Source organism: Eurosta solidaginis, chromosome 5 (assembly GCF_040869045.1).
Source record: "Eurosta solidaginis isolate ZX-2024a chromosome 5, ASM4086904v1, whole genome shotgun sequence".
Taxonomy (NCBI): Eukaryota; Metazoa; Arthropoda; class Insecta; order Diptera; family Tephritidae; genus Eurosta; species Eurosta solidaginis.
In genome coordinates, this window is record NC_090323.1 from 128,791,640 (window position 1) to 128,814,831 (window position 23,192).

Sequence of the window (23,192 nt, forward strand, 5' to 3'; positions counted from 1 at the left end):
AAGAAGTAATTAACAAACTATCTGGCTCACAAATTGAACCAGACTTATATCTGGATTTATCTGGCTCAAGTAGTTGTTGTTGCATTTACATGCAAAATTATTTATCTGGCTCAGGATTTTGCCACCGGATGATAGCTCCTATGTTTTTGCATATCACAGAGGAATGATGTCTTCGAGAAGTTGTAAACGAGCGGCTAATTCGTTTTGCTATATATGTGGCGGATATATTAAAAGAAGACAAAAAAAGTTTGATTTAACTAAAAACACAAGGATTTGCGAGACCTACCTAGCCTACTTCGGTGTACCTGTTAAAAACCAGGACAAAAAATGGGCTCCCCATGTTTCATGTAACTTTTGCAGAAGCATTCTGGAGCGTAAGTTTATTTTCTCTTTTTTATTGTACTAACTGTTTCATATATATATATACATATTTCTACATATATATAATTGCATAACTGAAATTGTTATGAAATGATTTACGTTTTATTATAGTTTGGTACCAGAGTGAGAAAAGAGCAATGAAGTTCGCAGTGCCGAGGATTTGGAGGCAACCGAGTAATCATGACACTGATTGCTATCTTTGTGTAGTGAAACCACTGAAAGGGAAACGTTTAAGGAAAACAATATATCCGGAACTAACATCGACATCCACTCCAGTACCACATTCGGAACAAAATCCTGTACCTGATCCACCTGTGTTCGAAAAGCAATTATTCCCTCAAGGCAGCTTTCAAACACCGAGTTCATCTGCATCCGTACATTCCGAATTTGTTCCTCAATTTGAACCAGGAATACCACATCTCATCAACTCTGAAGATCTCAATGACTTAATAAGAGACTTAAATCTATCAAAAGACAAGGCAGAGTTATTAGCATCGCGGCTTAAACAACGAAATTTACTTACTTCTGATGTTCGAATATCTCGGCAAAGAAAGTGCCATGAAGAATTTTCTTGTTTCTACAGTAAGGAAGATGGACTCTGTTTTTGCTATGACGTGAAAGGTTTATTTGAAGCAATTGGTATTCCTTGTAATACAAATGAATGGCGTATATTTATCGACAGCTCAACAAAAAGTCTAAAAGCAGTTCTACTACACAATGGGAACAAATTTCCGTCTATTCCACTGGCACATTCCATACATCTCAAAGAAAATTATGACAGTATTAAAATGATATTAACTCCAATCAAATATACGGAATACAAGTGGGAAGTTATCGGAGACTTCAAGATGGTTTGTTTTTTTACTGGAATGCAAGGTGGATATACCAAACACTCCTGTTATCTTTGCCTATGGGATAGCAGAAATGATGCCGCCCACTATCGCCAAAAACGTTGGCCTGAACATACTGAGTATGGAGTGGGAAGTTTTAATATTAAACATGAAGCAATTGTCGATCCAAAAAATATATTGATGACGCCATTGCATATTAAATTGGGCCTTATTAAACAATTTGTGAAGGCTCTTAATATTGAGTCCAAAGCTTTCAAATATTTGCAGACTTTTTTTCCAAAGTTGTCAGAGGCGAAAATTAAAGCTGGAGTCTTTGTTGGCCCTCACATAAAAAAAAATATGAAGTGCGATATTTTCCCGGACCTACTTAGCAATGAGGAGAAACTAGCGTGGAACAGTTTTAAGGCAGTAGTTCATAGCCTTCTTGGAAATCATAGGAATGAAAATTATGATGAGCTGATAACTGGCATGATTACGAATTTTTCCGCCATCGGATGTAGAATGTCGCTAACGATGCCCATGTTACATTCACATCTGGACAAATTCAAAGATAATATGGCAGCTTATTCAGAAAAACACGGGGAGCGATTCCATCAAGATATAATGAAGTTTGAGAAACGCTACCAAGGCCAGTATACGGAAAAGAGAAAATGTTACCGAATATGGCAGGAAAAGCAGGAGACAGCATTTTTAAATATTTACACTGTATTCTAAAAATAAATTTATAAGAATAAATCTTAAATTGATTTTTACTATACTAAAATAAATCAAATCTATGTCAAATTTTGATGAATTTTCACGTTTTTCGTTTTTCTCATTTTTTTCGAACAAAACCAAATCAAAAACTTTTTTATGTTCATATTCTTATTTCTGGGTGCAAAAGCAATAAAAACAAGTAAGGAAGGCTAAGCTCGGGTGTAACCGAACATTACATACTCAGCTGAGAGCTATGGAGACAAAATAAGGGAAAATCACCATGTAGGAAAATGAACCTAGGGTAAACCTGGAATGTGTTTGTATGACATGTGTATCAAAAGAAAGGTATTAAAGAGTATTTTAAGAGAGAGTAGGCCATAGTTCTATGGATGGACGCCATTTAGGGATATCGCCATAAAGGTGGACCAGGGCGGAATCTAGAATTTGTTTGTACGATATGAGTCTAAATTGAAGGGTGTTAATGAGTATTTTAAAAGGGCGTGGACTTAGCTCAATAGGTGGACGCCTTTTCGAGATATCGCCATAAAGGTGGACCAGGGGTGACTCTAGAATTTGTTTGTACGATATGGGTATCAAATGAAAGGTGTTAATGAGTATTTTAAAAGGGCGTGGGCCTTTGTTCTATAAGTGGACGCATTTACAAGATATCGCCATAAAGGTGGACCAGGGGTGACTCTAGAATTTGTTTGAACGATATGGGTATCTAATGAAAAGTGTTAATGAATATTTTAAAAGGCATTGGACCTTAGTTCTATAGGTGGACGCCTTTTCGGGATATCGCCATAAATGTGGACCAGGGGTGACTTTAGAATTTGTTTGTATGATATGGGTATCAAATGAAAGGTGTTAATGAGTATTTTAAAAGGGAGTACTAAGGCCCAGCTCTATATGTGGACCCCTTTTCGAGATATCGCCATAAAGGTGGACCAGGGGCGACTCTAGAATTTGTTTGTACGATATGGGTATCAAATGAAAGGTGTTAATGAGTATTTTAAAAGGGCGTGTGCCTTAGTTCTATAGGTGGACGCCTTTTCGAGATATCGCCAAAAAGGTGGACCAGGGGGACTCTAGAATTTGTTCGTACGATATGGATATCAAACGAAAGGTGTTAATGAGTATTTTTAAAGGGCGTGGGCCTTAGTTCTATAGGTGGATGCTTTTCGAGATATCGCCAAAAAGGTGGACCAAGGGCGACTCTAGAACTTGTTTGTACGATATGGGTATCAAATGAAAGGCGTTAATGAGTATTTTAAAAGGGCGTGGGCCTTAGTTCTATAGGTGGAAGGCTTTTCGAGATGTCGCCATAAAGGTGGACCAGGGGTCACTCTATAATTTGTTTGAACAATATGGGTATCAAATGAAAAGTGTTAATGGGTATTTTAAAAGGGCGTGGGCCTTAGTTCTATAGGTGGACGCCTTTTCGAAATATCGCCATAAAGGTGGACCAGGGGTGACTCTAGAATTTGTTTGTACGATGTGGGTATCAAACGAAAAGTGTTAATGAGTATTTTAAAAGGGAGTGGACCTTAGTTATATAGGTGGATGCGTTTTCGAGATATCGCCATAAGGGTGGACCAGCGTGACTCTAGAATTTGTTTGTACGATATGGGTATCAAATGAAAGGTGTTAATGAGTATTTTAAAAGGGAGTGGTGGTAGTTGTATATGTGAAGGCGTTTTCGAGATATTGACCAAAATGTGGACCAGGGTGACCCAGAACATCATCTGTCGGGTACCGCCAATTTATTTATATATGCAATACCACGAAAAGTATTCCTGCCAAGATTCCAGGGGCTTTTGATTTGGCCCTGCAGAACTTTTTCATTTTCTTCAACTTAATATGGAAGTTGTCACACCCATTTTGCAGTTTTTTTCTAAAGTTATATTTTGCGTCAATAAAACAATCCAATTACCATGTTTCATCCCTTTTTTCCTATTTGGTATAGAAATATGGCATTTTTTTAATTTTTCGTAAATTTCGATATCGAAAAAGTGGGCGTGGTCATAGTCGGATTTCGGCCATTTTTTACACCAATACAAAGTGAGTTCAGATAAGTACGAGAACTGAGTTTAGTAAAGATATATAGATTTTTGCTTAAGTTATCGTATTAACGGCCGAGCGGAAGGACAGACGGACGACTGTGTAAAAAAACTGGGCGTGGCTTCAACCGATTTCGCCCTTTTTCACAGAAAACAGTTACCGTCCTAGAATCTAAGCCCCTACCAAATTTCACAAGGATTGGTAAATTTTTGTTCGACTTATGGCGTTAAAAGTATCCCAGACAAATTAAATGAAAAAGGGCGGAGCGACGCCCATTTTGAAATTTTCTTTTATTTTTGTATTTTATTGCACAATATCATTACTTGAGTCGAATGTTGACATAATTTACTTATATACTGTAAAGATATTGAATTTTTTGTTAAAATTTGACTTAAAAAAAATTTTTTTTTAAGTGGGCGTGGTCGTTCTCCGATTTTGCTAATTTTCATTAAGCATACATATAGTAATAGGAGTAACGTTCTTGCCAAATTTCATCATGATATCTTCAACGGCTGCCAAATTACAGCTTGCAAAACTTTTAAATTACCTTCTTTTAAAAGTGGGCGGTGCCACGCCCATTGTCCAAAATTTTACTAATTTTCTATTCTGCGTCATAAGGTCAATACACTTACCAAGTTTCATCGCCTTGTCTATCTTTGGCAATAAATTATCGCATTTTTTCGGTTTTTCGAAATTTTCGATATCGAAAAAATGGGCGTGGTTATAGTCCGATATCGTTCATTTTAAATAGCGATCTGAGATGAGTGCCCAGATACCTACATACCAAATTTCATCAAGATACCTCAAAATTTACTGAAGTTATCGTGTTAAGGGACAGACGGGCGGACGGACGGACATGGCTCAATCAAATTTTTTTTCGATACTGATGATTTGGATATATGGAAGCCTATATCTATCTCGATTCCTCTATATACCTGTACAACCAACCGTTATCCAATCAAAGTTAATATACTCTGTGAGCTCTGCTCAACTGAGTATAAAAATATAAGCACGACCCATGCACAAAAATGTTGTTGACCAGTGTAATTCATTACCAAAGACGAATAAGGCGATGAAACTTGGTAGTTGGGTGGACCTTATGACGCAGAATAGAAAATTAGTAAATTTTTGGGCAATGGGCGTGGCACCGCCCACGTTTAAAAGTAGGTAATTTAAAAGTTTTGCAAGCTGTAATTTGGCAGCTGAGTATGTATTGTTCGGTTACACCCGTACTTATCCTTCCTTACTTGTTTTTATATTATTCGACATCCAAATAAACAATATTTTTCTTTTTTATTGGAGTTATCAGCCAAATCAAAGATACTTTATACACTTATCATCAATGGAGTGGTACATTAAGTTTGGTCCGAGTTCCGAAATTGTAAGTCCTTAAAGGCAAACAAATAAACCCACCGATAAAAATACGGACATGATCAGGATGATGGTCTGAATTGATTTGGCCATGTCCGTCTGCCTGTTCGAAGGCAAACTAGTCTCTCAATTTTGAGATATCTTGATGAAATTCCGTGAGTAGGTACATGTGTATTGGTTTCAGATTAGAACTGTATCGGAAATGACCGGATAGGACCACTATAGCATATGTTTCTTAGCGAGCTCTCTGGCCTCGTCATAGCTGATCCCCGAGCTATAAATAGCTTCAGTCGCTTATAGCCGATTATGCTAGAAAGCTTGACTAGGCCGATCAGGCGTAGGTAAAAATAAGAAAAATTTTCTTGAGCTTGAGATTTTGCGAAGTTATAGACTTTCAAATAACAAGAACACTCCATTTTCGTACTACACAAAATATTTCCTGTTTTTATATGCAACTGCGAAAATGGGTTTCAACCCATTAAATATCTTCTGTCGCCCTAAAGTGTGAGTTACCCACGAACGTACGTAGAAAAAACTTGTCAGCTGACACGACCTAACTTATGAGTGTGCAATGTAAACGAAAACTCACCGACGTTCAACGCACGTTCGTACGTAGCCCGGAACGTAGAAATCAAACCGATTTTGATTTCTTTCATAAGAACGTGTCAGCTGATCGCTGTCTCACTAGACAGAGTTGCCTAGTAACCTTTTGTGCGCTAATTTTTGACAGTTTGCAGTTATTGTGCAGAAAGGCCTAAAGATTGTTTAAAATTTTGTTGAAATATCCTAAGCAGTGTTGCCAGGTGATGAAAAAAAAGAAGCTAGATTGGCAAAAAAAAAAGGTTAGAAAAAGCTAAATTTAGAAAAAAAAGAAGCTAAGAAAGGTCAGAAATTTTTTTGGTTAATTCATAAAATTTTTTTTTATATTTTAGTTTACACATTTGTAAATAAAGACTTATAAAAATGACTTAAACATAACTTCTTGTTTCAAACAATATCAGGCACATTTCCTTGACTAGCACATGGAATTACTTTAAATGATTGCATATGTGTATATACACAAAAAAAATATTACAAACTAATTATTTATATAAAATATGCCCCGTCTGAAAAATCAGAAGAGCTTAAGTCTGCGTAAAAAGTTTGGCTATTTACCATAGATATGAGATCATCGGTAATTTCAAACTCATTACAACATTTAGATAAGCGTTTTAACCAGCATCTAATATTAAGCAGCGCATTAAGCATTTTAATTTTTAGTTTGTTCCTTAATTTAGTTTTCAGAATTTTCATGCCACTAAAAATTCTTTCAACCTCCGCGTTACTGAGTGGTAATACTAAAAAACTAAATATGAATTCGACAAGTTCTAAAAAAGGTGGTTCGTTTAATGCATTTTTATGTTCTCGGACTTCCGACCAAAATTCCATGGTGGAGTGTACATTTTTCCATTGTATAGTTATAAGTTTTCGCCACTGCAGCTCTATTAATGCTATTTGACTTGAAGAATAACTACACTTCTCTTTATCAAAGTAAGAAAATACATCTGGCTTTGAAACTTTCAACAAATTTTCAGCAGAAAAAGAATTAATCTTTTGTAGAGAACTCATATTATTAGGTATTAGGTGTTCACAGGAACTATTGAAATTATTTTATTTTAGAAATTATTAAAAATATATTCGGATTAAAAAAGGCTAGAAAATCTAGCCTCGAAAAAGCTAACCTGGCAACACTGATCCTAAGATTATTTTATAAAAGTGGAGGTTACAAATAAATGAACTAGAAATTCTTATTCAGTATTTGTTTCAGCCATTTGCACCATGAAAAATTGTAATTTCAAAAGTTGATGTTTGCATAAGCATGCATGCAACCTGGTCAATGGCAAGAGTGCTTTGCTCTAAACAATACACACACACATATATGTTATGTACATGGACACAGACGCACACATTGATTCCTACGGGCTTGAGGGTTTGGTCAAACGTGTTTCGTACGACACACGTCCGTACGTACGACACACGTCGGTGTATACTTGCAACTTAACTCCCGCCTTATAGTTTTTATACTCAGCTGAGCAGATCTCACAGAGTATATTAACTTTGTTCGTATAACGGTAATCCGTAACGGCATAAACTAATCGAGATAAATATAGACTTCTATGCATCAAAATGATCTGGGCGAAAAAAGAAATTTATTTAGCCATGTCCGTCCGTCTGTCCGTCCGTCCGTAAACACGATAACTTGAGTAAATTTTGAGGTATCTTGATGAAATTTGGTATGTAGGTTCCTGGGCACTCCTCTCAGATCGCTATTTAAAATGAACGAAATCGGACTATAACCACGCCCACTTTTTCGATATCGAAAATTTCGAAAAACAAAAAGTGCGATAATTCATTACCAAAGACGGATAAAACGATGAAACTTGGTAGGTGGGTTGACCTTATGACGTAGAATAGAAAATTAGTAAAATTTTGGACAATGAGCGTACTTTTGAAAGAAGGTAATTTGAAAGTTTTGCAAGCCGTAATTTGGCAGTCGTTGAAGATATCATGATGAAATTTGGCAAGAGCATTACTCCTATTCCTGTATGTGTGCTAAATAAAAATTAGCAAAATCGGATGACCAACACGCCCACTTAAAAAACAAATTTTTAAGTCAAATTATAAAAAAAATTCTATATTTTTACAGTATATAAGTAAATTATGTCAACATTCAACTCCAGTAATGATAATGTGCAACAAAATACAAAAATAAAAGAAAATTTCAAAATGGGCGTGAATCCGCCCTTTTTAATCAAATTTGTCTAGAATACTTTTAATGCCATAAGTTGAACAAAAATTATCCAATCCTTGTGAAATTGGTAGGGGCATAGATTTTATGACGATAACTGTTTTCTGTTAAAGTGGTTCACGTACTTATCTGAACTCACTTTATCTTGGTATTAAAAATGGCCGAAGTCCGACTATGATCACGCCCACTTTTTCGATATCGAAAATTACGAAAAATGAAAAATATGCCATAATTCTATACCAAATATGGAAAAAGGGATGAAACATTGTAATTGGATTGGTTTATTGACGCAAAATATAACTTTAGGAAAAAACTTTGTAAAATGGGTGTGACACCTTCTATATTAAGTAGAATAAAATGGAAAAGTTCTGCAGGACGAAATCAAAAGCCCTTGAAATCTTGGCAGGAACACTGTTCGTGGTATTCCACATATAAATAAAGTAGCAGTGCCCGACAGATGATGTTCTGGGTCACCCTGGTCCACATTTTGGTCGATATCTCCAAACGCCTTCAATTATGCAACTAAGGGCCACTCACTTTTAAAACCCTCATTAATACCTTTAATTTGATACCCATATCGTACAAACATATTTTAGAGTCACCCCTGGTCCACCTTTATGGCGATATCTCGAAAAGGCGTCCACCTATAGAACTAAGGCCCACTCCCGTTAGAAATACTCATTAACAATTTTCATTAAATACCCATATCGTACAAACAAATTTTAGAGTCACCCTTGGTCCACCTTTATGGCGATATCTTCAAAAAGGACTAAGGCCCACTCCCTTTTAAAATACTCATTAGCATCTTTCATTTGATTCCCATATCGTACAAACACATTCTAGAGTCACCCCTGGTCCACCTTTATGGCGATATCCCGAAATGGCGTCCCTCTATAGAAATATGGCCGACTCCCTTTTAAAATACTCTTTAATACCTTCCATTTGATACCCATGTCATACAAACACATTCCAGGGTTACCCTGGGTTCATTTCCCTATGTGGTGATTTTCCCTTATTTTGTCTCCAAAGTTCTCAGCTGAGTATGTAATGTTCGGTTACACCCGAACTTAGCCTTCCTTACTTGTTTTGCAAACACACGAATTTTAAATGAAACTCTCACCAGAGAATTCACATCGACATCTCTCTTAATCAACTTGAAGCAAGCTAATTGGGAGGAAGCAAGGCCAAAGAAATGTATTTAACAATACTCTCTTCAGTAAGTGACGCCTTATAATATGAGAGATGGATCCACTTATATTCCACAAACACATCCAAATCAGCATTGTCATTAATGTAGTCATCGGCGTTTCATAGATCAATTGATCAGACAAACAGGTTACGCTCTTCACACAGATAGGTTGCGCTCTTTGCTTACCAAATGATTTAAGGCGGTGACACAACGACATTTTTCATATAGATGCGTTTAACACAAGCTTATGCATTCCAATAACATCGCCACAATCAACCAAGATGTTGCGTTTGTAAATATTGTTACGAATATTAGCAAAATTACGGAGTGCTGCCGTCTCTAAGCCGATGCTAAGCAGTGACGTGAATGCACATCAATAATTCAATCATTATGTATCTACATGAACGAAACAATAACTGCGTCTACATATATGTACCATGTACGTATACGAGCAGCGGAGAGTCAATGCACTAACACATGCATATATCTGAGATACTCCTATAAGTATGCAATGAGAAAAACTATAAAATTGTGCAATTGTAGTTACAGCTGAGAAGTTTGAGAGCTACTGGACTAGTAGATTCTGGAACCGCCTAGAAGATGTATAAAATTGTGCAATTGTAGTTACAGCTGAGAAGTTTGAGAGCTGCTGGACTAGTAGATTCTAGAAGATGCGAAGGTTGAAATCAAAGAGTATAAAAGGCGACAATTGTAGAGGCGCTGAAATTCAGTTTGATTTGAGTTGTCAAGCAGTTACGAGTAAGACAATATCTAGCGAGCAATAGCAGTATTATTTTGAAAGTCAGTTTCATTTAAGCTTTCAGTTTGGTTATTAAGCTATTCGTTGCACAGTTTGAGTGTTATTGTGAAGTATTTTAATAAAGGCCATTTTTCAATATTGGAGTTATTTATTCAACAGTTTAGCGATACGAACCTAGCAAAAGGGCAAATAAGAGGATTTGCAGCAAATTCGTTACAATATGAAGGAACTTCAGACTTGACAATTGAAGTTTATTACGCCTTGCCCATTCACATACAAAATTTCGCGAAGCACTGTTGAAAATATTCTCCCTATACAACAAAAATACTTGCTAACATATTTTGAGTCGTATTCGATTGTTATATTGCAATTTTCAATTGCGAAAAATGTTAGAAATTTTACCAACCAGTGGGAAAAAGAATTTTCTTGCAAAGTGTGCCAACACCCTTATCCAAAGCAAATGTCAAATTCTTCTTCTTATGATTTGCTTGGAACATAATTGGGGAGTTGGCTACTTTTCAATATCAGATGGAGCCAGTGTCGCTCATTCTACCATTCTCCATAAAAATACATGCAATCTACTCATAATGCATAAGCATGTGTTAAACTCATCAATATGAAAAATTGCTTATGTGTCGGAGCTGTTAGTCGCCGCTGAACAAGTGGCATAGCAACATCATGTGTGGTTATCGCATGTTTGCGCAGCGAATGTTAAAAATATGCATGAATGTACATATAATTTTTTTGGTTAGCATAGAAAATTGTTCGCTTTGCATATTGCGTATCAAAAAAATAGAAGTCTTTGTTAGTTGCTGTCTAAAGGCGGTGACACAATGACATTTTTCATATAGATGCGTTTAACACAAGCTTATGCATTCCAATAACATCGCCACAATCAACCAAGATGTTGCGTTTGTAAATATGAAGGAACTTCAAACTTGGCAATTGAAGTTTATTACTCCTTGCCCATTCACATACAAAATTTAGCGAACCACTGTTATAAACATTCTCCCTATACAACATAAATACTTGCTAACATATTTTGTATCGTATTCGATTGTTATATTGCAGTTTTTAATTGTGAAAAATGTTAGAAAATTTACCAACGAGTGGGAAAAATAATTTCACTTGTGCCAACACCCTTAGCCAAAGCAAATGTCAAATTCTTCTTCTTATGATTTGCTTGGAACAAAATTGGGAAATTGGCTACTTTTCAATATCAGATGGCGCTAGTGTCGGTCATTCTACCATTCTCCATAAAAATACATGCAATCTACTCGTAATGCATAGGCTTGTGTTAAACTCATCTATATGAAAAACTGCTTATGTGTCGGACATATAACAACCCTGCAAAAATTGTTGGATTACGTGCTCCATTTTCTTCATGTTGGAGTACTCTAACAATACTCCTTTGCATTGCGTTTGCGGACCACTATCTGCCGATCATAGCTCGTTTTTTAACGACAGTGATCACGACACGATAACGATCGAACAGAGTTGCCAAAAGTAAATTGCATGCAAATAACTGATAATAAAATTTTACTTTGGCAACTCTGATAAAATGCAACAGCGCACTGGTTTTATGTATACATACTATAGTAGTATAGAGAAATATTAGTTTCTTTATTCACGCAAATGCTAAATAACATAAGAATATTCGTAGTATAAAATATAAAAGTTGTATTGCCCCTCTTCATTTACTTTCATTTTAAATTAAATTCACTTCGATAATTCTTTCTGATAACAAAATTTTACTTTGGCAACTCTGATAAAATGCAACAGCGCACTGGTTTTATGTATACATACTATAGTATGTATAGAGAAATATTAGTTTCTTTATTCACGCAAATGCTAAATAACATAAGAATATCCGTAGTATAAAATATAAAAGTTGTATTGCCCCTCTTCATTTACTTTCATTTTAAATTAAATTCACTTCGATAATTCTTTCCCACACAATTCCTCTTTAGTACTTTGGCATATGATCCTCTGTGGGTGCTACATGGTGTACTACAGTGAAAGTACTTTGGAAAGTGCTCTCACGTATGTACTCTATGGAATACTCACAAACAAAGCGAGAGTGGGATCACCTACTCCTCTCCTAGGACATCGCAATGTTAATTGTAGCACATTTTTTGTATGAATACAGATTAGATTTGGAGCAGTCCTATACTCCCAAAGGAGTATTCCTTACATTATTTATAGAGTACTCGCGTTTTTTGAAGGGAAGTTACTGACATGAAAACCAATTGGTTCGCACGGTCAATGCGCTCTCACTTACCTATACACTTGCATTTACAAATCTGCCTACGCTTGCATTAATGCCACTAACAAAAGTACGCGAATTACGATTTAAGTCTTTTCCTGCATTCGCTAATTGTCTGTGTACTAAAGTATTATGCTTGAAACACAATGCCGAGCGACGACGATATACGCCGCGTCGGGCGATGACATTTTTCAAATTACGCCCACACATTTGTATACTTAAAACACAATGCCGGGCGAAATTGACGCTGTTTATTCGGAGTGGCCATTATTTAGAAATAAAGACGAAAACAATTAAAACTTTTTTAATTCTCCGCTTTAGCACTTCACTGCTAAAACACGCCCAAAATGTTAAGAAATTAACAAAACAAAACAAAAATGTTATGAAATTAAAGTAAAAATTATATGTGAAGAAAAAAAATTACTTTTGGATATTATGTTTTCTTTTTTTATACTTAAAAAATTGAACAGCAGCCACCCTTGGGATGTTTGTCGCCATCGCCCGGCGGCGACGATGGAAATAAAGCTGGAGACATTGGTGCTTTATCGGTAACCGTATCGGTAACCTTTTAACAGCTGATTCGACCAACCTTATGAGAATCAATGCAATCGATTATTGGTGCCGCTAAGGTCGTAACCGTATCGTAGCCAACCAATGGGTGTTTGGTTTACCGTCGTAACGATAAACAGCTGATTACGTTAGGGATACGGATACAGCGATACGACATACGGCACCAATGACTCCAGCTTAAATCTATCGTCGCAAAATGACGTCGCTTAAATTTCGCTCTTGGCGTTCATTGTGTTCACCTTCATGTAATTATGGGGAGTCTATTTTTGACAAGGCGATGTTCGTCGCGTTTATTTCGCGGCGTCAGGGCATTAGTTTCAAGCAGCGCTAGCAGCGGCATGTGCAAAAGAATGGGGAGTAGCAGAGCACGATGTGGCTGTATTACAAGCCAACCTAATAAAACCGCACTGCGTTTTTTTAACGCACGCAAACAACCGACGTTTTTTGCCCAAATCCAAATAAGCATGCTTTGCAACAATGTAAAGCAAGTGTGCAAACGTCATATCTAAATGTCACGCGGAACAAAAATTGGAAATCAAGTTAGGTTTTCACGCAGCAAATTCAATTTGGGTTGCTCTCATACAAGTTGTATGGGCATGAGCCATTTTTGACAGAAAATGACTTGCGTGCGTTTATATTAGGTTGGCTTGTTGGTTGTTGTAATGTTAACAACAACTGTGGAATTAGAGCAGACGTCGGCAAAATGAAAATGCAGATGTGTTAGTGAGAGCGCGATGATCGCGCACATCACTTGATGCTTAGTTCATTCGCTTATTAGCAAGCAACAAAAAAACAAGATCGTTTGTTATTATTTTGTTAATGCGCACAATGGCAAGCAAAAGGTTTATACAATAAAATACATTGCATTTGCGAAAAAGGGTTGGTCAAAATAAAATATGTTTCCTTGTGCGCATTGAAAGAAACTAACAACGATCTTTGCTTATTGCTTACTAACAACATTCGTCAACATTGCGAGCGACGCACATAATCGACGCTGCTGCGCCAAATGCTCATAGTGTACAAGTACAAGTGTGTTGACTTCTTTCTGGCAGGCACTCGCTTAAGTTAGCATAGCGCATGGTTCAACTATATAAAGGTCGGCTCATCTGTAAAGCAACAAAATATGTCTGTTCAAATTGTCAAAATCTGTGTATTGGTGTTGGTGCGAATGGTATGGAATGGAAACATAAAACTTAGCATTTTTTGTATGTGTAAGTAAATGTTGCCAATGTGTTGGTTTCATTTTGAGTTTGCCATCTCCTTTTGACAATCCCTTCGACCATGCAATGACATAAATAAAATCAGCTGATGAGATGAGCCAACCTGTACATAATTGAACCATGGCATAGCGGCAAAATATGGGTTGCCATTGTTGTTTCGGTTGAAAGCGGTCAATTAGGGTTCTGTGCAGAGACGTGAAAGATTGAAACAGGGTTTATGTAGTCACAAAAGTGTTGCTCCTGTTCCACAGCATTTTAATTTTATATCATGGCGAAAAGTGTTCAGTTCAGAGTTATTGATTTTCATTGAAAGTTTAATTTATTACGCAGGGTTACTCCTTTAAGTGTAAAAATCAGAGAAAACGTAGAGTTTTTCAAATTATTTTGAAAAACTTTTTAATTTGAATTTCTGTACCCAAGTTCACTATATTTGTGTAACACAAGAATCTGGAGGTCAATTCCTTAACTATGAAAGACTGAAAAATGTACACTTATTGAAAACTCATTTGCACACGCAATTTACACTTTGAATTTAGTTGTTTTTATGCACAAAATTTTCATTTGTCAGAAAAAATTAAGAAAAAATGGCCTAATGTCAAAACCCCTATGAAATACAAACTGGCTTGTTTGTTTTTAATGAACTACGTTGTATTTTTCTTGTATTTCGTTAGTTTTTTTTAAATATAGTTCACACACTTACACCAGTACTGAAACCTTATTGGCTCCCTCGACAAAAAATATAAGAGAAAATACAAGAAAAATACATAGAAAATAAAGTAGTGTCATATAGGAGTTTCATTTGTTTGCACTTACAGTACCATTTTATTTGCAGGAGACTTTCACAGCTACAAAAATTAACAAGCCAACCTAATATAAATTCACGCGTTCACTTGTATGAGAGCAACCCAAATTGAATTTGCTGCGTGAATACCTAACTCGATTTCCAATTTTTGTTCTGTGTGACATTTAGATTTGACGTTTGCACACATGCTTTACATTGTCGCAAAGCATGCTTATTTGGGTTAGGGAAAAAACGCCGGTTGTTTGCGTGCGCTAAAAAACGCAGTGCGGTTTTATTAGGTTGGCTTGTATGGCGGATTTACACAGATGCTTTCGTTGTGTTGCATTCATTAATTCATCTGTCGGGCGAAGTATCCAAAAATTTACATAAATGCTTTGGTTGCGTGCCTACGCTTTGACAACGCCATACGAAAAACAATGAAACGCCGTACGTTATCTTTGCTTTGAAGCGACCAAAGCGTTTATATAATGTTGCTTTTATGCATTTGTGTAAACAGCCTTAGAAGTGAAATTTTTCCATGTTACACATGTGGCGCTTTATATTTTGACTCTAATTTAAATAAATTTTGCTTTCCGTATGTTTCCGCATTGTTGCAGGCTACAAATCTTCTATTATTCTTATTTCCGCGGAAATATATGCAACTATTTCATCTGTAAATACTACAAAGTTTTATTAAACTATCAAATGCAACTCAGCTTGAAGTACTCTTTCGTACCAAAAATGCAACTCTAGACCTGAGATTTGCATCAGGTGAGCGAGGCTGTTTGTAGTTTTGACGTTTATCGCTTAGTTGACACACTTGTATAGGTACACTATGATGTTGGCAGCATTGTGAATGATGACTAAGTCTGATATCTTATCTGTCAACTGCCTGACAGGATGTTCAATATGGCTACTTTTTAGCGCTTTGACAGGGTGTTCAATATGGCGGCGCCTATCTTCAGCGGGAGGTAGAAAGAGATACAGAATGAGACAGCGATAGTCAATTACAAATCAGGTGATCCAATCACTTTGGAATTTTGACGTCTATGCAGAAGATATCACACTTAGTTATCATTCACAATGGTTCGCAGAGAGAGACGATGAATTTGTTTGAATCATTTTTTACTATATAGTTTGGCATTAACAAAACAAAACAAAAATGTTATGAAATTAAAGTAAAAATTATATGTGAAGAAAAAAAATTACTTTTGGATATTATGTTTTCTTTTTTTATACTTAAAAAATTGAACAGCAGCCACCCTTGGGATGTTTGTCGCCATCGCCCGGCGGCGACGATGGAAATAAAGCTGGAGACATTGGTGCTTTATCGGTAACCGTATCGGTAACCTTTTAACAGCTGATTCGACCAACCTTATGAGAATCAATGCAATCGATTATTGGTGCCGCTAAGGTCGTAACCGTATCGTAGCCAACCAATGGGTGTTTGGTTTACCGTCGTAACGATAAACAGCTGATTACGTTAGGGATACGGATACAGCGATACGACATACGGCACCAATGACTCCAGCTTAAATCTATCGTCGCAAAATGACGTCGCTTAAATTTCGCTCTTGGCGTTCATTGTGTTCACCTTCATGTAATTATGGGGAGTCTATTTTTGACAAGGCGATGTTCGTCGCGTTTATTTCGCGGCGTCAGGGCATTAGTTTCAAGCAGCGCTAGCAGCGGCATGGGCAAAAGAATGGGGAGTAGCAGAGCACGATGTGGCTGTATTACAAGCCAACCTAATAAAACCGCACTGCGTTTTTTTAACGCACGCAAACAACCGACGTTTTTTGCCCAAATCCAAATAAGCATGCTTTGCAACAATGTAAAGCAAGTGTGCAAACGTCATATCTAAATGTCACGCGGAACAAAAATTGGAAATCAAGTTAGGTTTTCACGCAGCAAATTCAATTTGGGTTGCTCTCATACAAGTTGTATGGGCATGAGCCATTTTTGACAGAAAATGACTTGCGTGCGTTTATATTAGGTTGGCTTGTTGGTTGTTGTAATGTTAACAACAACTGTGGAATTAGAGCAGACGTCGGCAAAATGAAAATGCAGATGTGTTAGTGAGAGCGCGATGATCGCGCACATCACTTGATGCTTAGTTCATTCGCTTATTAGCAAGCAACAAAAAAACAAGATCGTTTGTTATTATTTTGTTAATGCGCACAATGGCAAGCAAAAGGTTTATACAATAAAATACATTGCATTTGCGAAAAAGGGTTGGTCAAAATAAAATATGTTTCCTTGTGCGCATTGAAAGAAACTAACAACGATCTTTGCTTATTGCTTACTAACAACATTCGTCAACATTGCGAGCGACGCACATAATCGACGCTGCTGCGCCAAATGCTCATAGTGTACAAGTACAAGTGTGTTGACTTCTTTCTGGCAGGCACTCGCTTAAGTTAGCATAGCGCATGGTTCAACTATATAAAGGTCGGCTCATCTGTAAAGCAACAAAATATGTCTGTTCAAATTGTCAAAATCTGTGTATTGGTGTTGGTGCGAATGGTATGGAATGGAAACATAAAACTTAGCATTTTTTGTATGTGTAAGTAAATGTTGCCAATGTGTTGGTTTCATTTTGAGTTTGCCATCTCCTTTTGACAATCCCTTCGACCATGCAATGACATAAATAAAATCAGCTGATGAGATGAGCCAACCTGTACATAATTGAACCATGGCATAGCGGCAAAATATGGGTTGCCATTGTTGTTTCGGTTGAAAGCGGTCAATTAGGGTTCTGTGCAGAGACGTGAAAGATTGAAACAGGGTTTATGTAGTCACAAAAGTGTTGCTCCTGTTCCACAGCATTTTAATTTTATATCATGGCGAAAAGTGTTCAGTTCAGAGTTATTGATTTTCATTGAAAGTTTAATTTATTACGCAGGGTTACTCCTTTAAGTGTAAAAATCAGAGAAAACGTAGAGTTTTTCAAATTATTTTGAAAAACTTTTTAATTTGAATTTCTGTACCCAAGTTCACTATATTTGTGTAACACAAGAATCTGGAGGTCAATTCCTTAACTATGAAAGACTGAAAAATGTACACTTATTGAAAACTCATTTGCACACGCAATTTACACTTTGAATTTAGTTGTTTTTATGCACAAAATTTTCATTTGTCAGAAAAAATTAAGAAAAAATGGCCTAATGTCAAAACCCCTATGAAATACAAACTGGCTTGTTTGTTTTTAATGAACTACGTTGTATTTTTCTTGTATTTCGTTAGTTTTTTTTAAATATAGTTCACACACTTACACCAGTACTGAAACCTTATTGGCTCCCTCGACAAAAAATATAAGAGAAAATACAAGAAAAATACATAGAAAATAAAGTAGTGTCATATAGGAGTTTCATTTGTTTGCACTTACAGTACCATTTTATTTGCAGGAGACTTTCACAGCTACAAAAATTAACAAGCCAACCTAATATAAATTCACGCGTTCACTTGTATGAGAGCAACCCAAATTGAATTTGCTGCGTGAATACCTAACTCGATTTCCAATTTTTGTTCTGTGTGACATTTAGATTTGACGTTTGCACACATGCTTTACATTGTCGCAAAGCATGCTTATTTGGGTTAGGGAAAAAACGCCGGTTGTTTGCGTGCGCTAAAAAACGCAGTGCGGTTTTATTAGGTTGGCTTGTATGGCGGATTTACACAGATGCTTTCGTTGTGTTGCATTCATTAATTCATCTGTCGGGCGAAGTATCCAAAAATTTACATAAATGCTTTGGTTGCGTGCCTACGCTTTGACAACGCCATACGAAAAACAATGAAACGCCGTACGTTATCTTTGCTTTGAAGCGACCAAAGCGTTTATATAATGTTGCTTTTATGCATTTGTGTAAACAGCCTTAGAAGTGAAATTTTTCCATGTTACACATGTGGCGCTTTATATTTTGACTCTAATTTAAATAAATTTTGCTTTCCGTATGTTTCCGCATTGTTGCAGGCTACAAATCTTCTATTATTCTTATTTCCGCGGAAATATATGCAACTATTTCATCTGTAAATACTACAAAGTTTTATTAAACTATCAAATGCAACTCAGCTTGAAGTACTCTTTCGTACCAAAAATGCAACTCTAGACCTGAGATTTGCATCAGGTGAGCGAGGCTGTTTGTAGTTTTGACGTTTATCGCTTAGTTGACACACTTGTATAGGTACACTATGATGTTGGCAGCATTGTGAATGATGACTAAGTCTGATATCTTATCTGTCAACTGCCTGACAGGATGTTCAATATGGCTACTTTTTAGCGCTTTGACAGGGTGTTCAATATGGCGGCGCCTATCTTCAGCGGGAGGTAGAAAGAGATACAGAATGAGACAGCGATAGTCAATTACAAATCAGGTGATCCAATCACTTTGGAATTTTGACGTCTATGCAGAAGATATCACACTTAGTTATCATTCACAATGGTTCGCAGAGAGAGACGATGAATTTGTTTGAATCATTTTTTACTATATAGTTTGGCAGCTTAAATAGAGCTTATGTTGCGAATAGGGGGGAAGGCAGTGGACCAGGCAGTCAAATGTCATATAATGAAGGAATTGATGTTCGGAGTTTTTTCATAATTTGCCCGAAATCCTGAATCACAAAAGGGAGTGTAGTTAAGTACGAAAATGACAAAATGTAGTCAGGTTTTGCTCCTGTTTTAGCAGGAGATTTTCATTTTAAAAATGTAATATACAAACCAATGTTCATTCTATTACTTTTTTAGCAGGATATTTTCATTTTAAAAATGTAATATATAAATCAATGTTCCTTCTATTACTCATTTTATCCATGGAGCTTCACATGCACTTTATAAAAACGTGCTTTTTATTTTTACGAACTTATTCCTCAATGAAAATAAATGAAACACGTATTAATATAAGCATTAATCGTGTTTCTTACTTCTTAAATGTTCTTCTTAAATATTATAAATGTGTTTAAAGTAGCAGGACTAAAAAAATATTGACAAATCTGATATGTCAAACTAATTTTATATAATAAAAATGATTTCATAAATTGCATGCATTTTATACATATGCATTATATTTTAAATTTTCTTTAATTATTCGTTTCGGCGGCCACCGTGGTGTGATGGTAGCGTGCTCCGCCTATCACACCGTATGCCCTGGGTTCGCACCCCGGGCAAAGCAACATCAAAATTTTAGAAATAAGGTTTTTCAATTAGAAGACAATTTTTCTAAGCGGGGTCGCAGGGGCCGTTTTCACCATCTTCGGTGAACGCTAACAAATACTTTATTTGAAAGAGATCGTTCAGTGATTCGTCAAATAAGGGTTACTTTAAAATAACGGACGTTAAAAGTTCCCCTGTCACATGAGGAAAAATGCAATACAACTATTTTTATAACATGAAGATAGATAGAAAATTTATTGGAGATTGCACTGCGACCGTTGATCTATTGTGCTCTCATCAGATTACGTCGCGTTCCAGGAGGATATGTTCCACCATCTCTCCTGATCGATCACGAAATCGACATGAATACAAAATTATGTTTTTTATTTAGTTGAACGGCGATAGAAATTCTTATATTTTTCAAGAAATCCAGGAGACTTCAAGAAGAACCCTAAGTTTTTAATTATTTGTGTTTTGCTTTGACGTTGGCGGTGCGTTCTTTATAGATTGAAGCAATTAAAGCGCGTGAGTTCAAAGTCAGATGTAGACGCAACGCAAGTACCAAAACGACTCAAAACTCACCTTAAGCTCAGTTGCTTCACGTGTTATTTATCATTATTAATTAAAAATGTTGGATCTCGTAAGAAGCTAAACTTAGGGAAGATATACACGAGACATAGCTTCGTAGACGCGTACAAAATATGGAATGAAGCTACGATTTTCTACGCCTCAAGATTTCTTATGCTGTAGCTAATACGCGTCTATGAAGATACGCCTCGTGTGCATCTTCCCTTAGAGCCTCCTGCGATTTACAACCAGATTGACTGAATTTTTGTATGTGTGCGTGTCGGGTATTTGACGCTTGCCCCGCGACTATCAAATAAAAAGCCATCAATCAACATTTGCATTGAGAAACCGTAGCGTTCGGACGTGAATGTCCCGTCATCGGATGATGACTTTTTTTACTTGCAACTACAGCAGTTTTATTAAATAATAAAAAAATTAATAAAAATTTTTTTAAATAATAATAAAAGCTTTACATTCCATTAAGCTGCTAAACATTGATAATTTTCAATAAATTTTAATATGAATTGCTGTTCTTCCGCGCACTTGTTCATGTTGAATGCCGACGCAAACTAAATACAACACTATTGTTTTGTCAATCACACCCCGTGACTATCAAATAAGCTAGCGTCAAATGAAAAAATCAAAAAATTTTGATTTTCATCAACGTGTAGCCGACAACAAATACGTGTGTCACGAAGCCACCCAACTACACTAATACACACAAAATGCAGTCAATCTGGTTGTAAATCGGGAATTGGGAAAAACTTTACAACAACTAAGACATGACGTAGCTGAATGCGTTTGTAACCATTTCAACTATCGTAGGAGTGCGGGTTCGACCCCCACTCCCGGGAGAAGAGGCTTTGAAGAGATTTAGAAGGTATAATCGAAACAGCTGTCGCCTTGTCCGTCCTGATGTCACGTTGTTTAAATTTTTCCCAAATTATTAAAAAAATTATAAAATAAAAAATTGCTTCAAATAAATGTTTTCATACATTTAAAAAAGCAATACGGACAATCCCCGATTAAATCATACAAAAAATGCTTTGTTTTTTAAACTTTGCTAACATTCACATAAATGTCTACTACTATGGCTGTCGCTTCCATACTACTATTTCATTATTTAAAAAAAAAAATAGTTCTGAAAAATGCAACCTTGTCACATGCGTTCTCAAACACGGTTGCCACACCACGTTTTCATTTAGGACCAAAATGCAACGAAAAAAATACCAGATCTCAAAAAAAGGGGCCAATCTTGGTATACAAACAATTGGGATGTTTCAATGGTTTAATATACAAAATCAAAATAAAGTAGAAACTTGGTTTTAATTCAAACTGCACAAAAAAAAAAATAAAGTGCACCTTTAGGTATTATATGTTCACATTTCTAGGATGTCTTTCACCAACCAAACGTTGTGAACCTAGTTTTGCTTTATTGCAATGGAATAGAGTGCATAGCGCAATTAGGTTTTATTAAAGAACGGTTAAAAAATTTGCGTTCTGGCAAACTCAGTAAATCGTAAATAAAACGAAGCAGTGGTGTTAATGCTATTTTTATAGATGCTTACTTTTTCCGTAACAGTTTAAACTTCATACCAGAGCCTAGCTTCAGTAAGTGTGAGTTGGAAATCAGACTAAAAATCAAGCGTCTTAAAAGTTTCAACGGTGTAATAACTGAATACCGATCGAAATATCTAACCACTAAAACAAGTCTTTTTTCTGTTTCTTCAAAAATTAATGACAATGTGTTTGCCCGAACACTCAACACTTCCCTTTTTAATGCCTTGCCTAAATTATCTACCGGGTGAAATGTTATTGTTCTGCTACATTTTATAGATAGAGCAATTTTCGTGGTAAGAATTCCATTGAAGTGTAAATTGGTTAGGTATTTCAATTATTTTATACGATGTTTAATGATTAAGTTGAAATACGACTTTTCTAGTATGTAGATTTACTGGATGTGCCGGCCACCATATTTATTTTCAAGGTTGCCCTCTATTTTCATATCGATAGTCTTACAATATTTACAATAGGGTTGCTTAACTTCTAATAACTTAAGCTACATGTACATAATGGGTTTACAGAAGTAAATTGAAAATTATGTATGGGTAATAGATTAACCGAAAATTTTATTAGCAGTATTTTGAATTTTTGTTTCAGTGAAAAAGAAATAACAGTACCAAATCCGTGCCGAACAAGAACCAAAATTGAGAAAAAGGACCAGCGAACCACATGGGTTTGAAAAGAGCCATTTTTTGTCCAAATGGACGGAGTTGGCAACCGTGTTCTCAAATGCAAGCTTCCACATCAAATACATACACATATAAGTACTTCGACATTACCATGATTGAATTACTAGAGGTTTGTTCATTGTAAATTTTTCCAAGTAGCGCAACTAACAGCTGATCGGCGAAAATTCGCACATTCACACGCACAGTTCTCGACTCAGTTTCAAAACAAAACTTCAGATTATTTAGTTCAAATTTTAAAGTGAGATAATCCTTACAAATTTATGTATACAGAATATATATGGCGTTTTTGT

General features: G+C 36.1%; 1 protein-coding gene across 3 annotated transcripts in view; it reads right to left on the reverse strand.

Moving 5' to 3' along the window:
* The window catches only part of Rsph3 (Radial spoke head protein 3), a 355,555-nt gene that overhangs the window by 298,350 nt on the left and 34,013 nt on the right, over window positions 1–23,192 (reverse strand). The window lies entirely within an intron of this gene.